The sequence below is a fragment of the Setaria italica genome, chromosome IX (assembly GCF_000263155.2).
Source record: "Setaria italica strain Yugu1 chromosome IX, Setaria_italica_v2.0, whole genome shotgun sequence".
NCBI lineage: Eukaryota > Viridiplantae > Streptophyta > Magnoliopsida > Poales > Poaceae > Setaria > Setaria italica.
In genome coordinates this window covers 4,258,618-4,260,012 of record NC_028458.1, presented here as the reverse complement: position 1 = coordinate 4,260,012, position 1,395 = coordinate 4,258,618, and the positions used below count along the sequence as shown (strand labels likewise).

General features: G+C 35.2%; 1 long non-coding RNA gene across 1 annotated transcript; it reads left to right on the top strand.

The window, feature by feature from the left end:
- Nucleotides 1-6: 6 nt before the first annotated feature.
- On the top strand, nt 7-933 carry LOC111255749. The gene is made up of 2 exons (XR_002675662.1): nt 7-139; nt 648-933. It is a non-coding gene; the product is annotated as an uncharacterized LOC111255749 (long non-coding RNA).
- The last annotated feature ends 462 nt before the right edge of the window (nt 934-1,395 follow it).

The following is a 1,395-nucleotide window of genomic DNA, read 5'->3' as shown; positions in this document are numbered from 1 at the left end:
GCTAGCTAGCATTACGTGAAAGCTCACTAAATTGCTGTTGTATTATTTTGAGCGGGCTCAAGTTTCACTGATCTTCCGCAGGTCATCTCCGACTGGGAACCATTGTGGAGAACAGTAACTTTGAGCTCACTGGTGACAGGTGCGTGACGTGGATGCATAACTTATCTTGTTTTATTTTAACCCCAGTTTTGTTATCATGCATTGACTCTTCTTATGCTGCATCTTTTACTAGAACATGGTAGTAACTTGATGCTTCATATGTGAACAGGATGTCTGTGCATTTTTGCATTATGTAATGCCGTTATCCTTTTGCAATGTTCTGTTATGGGATATTTGACTGCTTGTCCATGGGCGATCAATTCATTTTGTCCTGTTGATCTTGTAACAAAGAAGATATAGCCTATGTCATCACCTCATTGAAGGATTACTAGAAACAAATTACTGCAATTTGTCGAATCTCCCCTGTCTGGAATGTCTTCTCATGCAGGATGAACTGATTTTCACAATAAAATCTGCACAATTTGTATGGATGTCTAAAAATTGGTTGTTTTAGGATTTGGATTACAAGCCTTGATTTTATATGGAATTGATTTGGAGTCTTTTGTTGCTAATAAATGCTGCCATTTATCATTTTCGATGTCCTGCAGAGAGAAGATGAAGGATGGTGTGCTGAGCAGTATCTCTGCCCTTGACAAGTTTGAACAGAGTGTTAAAGACTGTTTAGGTGTTTAAATTTTTTTTTGGCTGGGTCCCATCAATTTTTCTAAGGTTTTAAAATGAATTATTGTTTTTATGTTCCTAATATTCCGGTGGTAAGGTTTCATTTGCCTTTGCTCATCAGGGCCTTTTGTTGTAGAACACACATTATGCATTTGATTTGATCCTCGCAAAAAAAATGCATTTGATTTGATATATGTTACTTATGGTAAAAATGATTTTTGCCTACAAATGAAACATAGAATTAGATGTAGGCACTTATTGAGGAGATATATGCAAAGTGTGGTAGCAGTAAGCCCATATGTGAAAATTTTGTTTCCCAATACTATTTTGAAAGTTCTCTCTTGTGCTCCGCAGCATCCTGTTTATTATCATATAACATTTACCCATGTATACCTTGTGCCTCTAGTTTCTTTAAAATATTCTACTGTTCTCTGTTCATTAAACTACATGGAACTAAAGTGGATATTTAAGTGTATGCTTATATTTACTGATGGTTTTCCATAAACTGTAGCTGCTTGGAAAAAGAGTAAGAAATGTGTAAATAGTAGGACAAAATCTTGGTATTATTCATTGACAAGATTTTATGGATTATCTCAGACAAAAATATATTATACAAAAATCATATCTGGGTTTGAATGCTAATGAACTCTGCACGCCATCAGGAAAAAAAAAGAG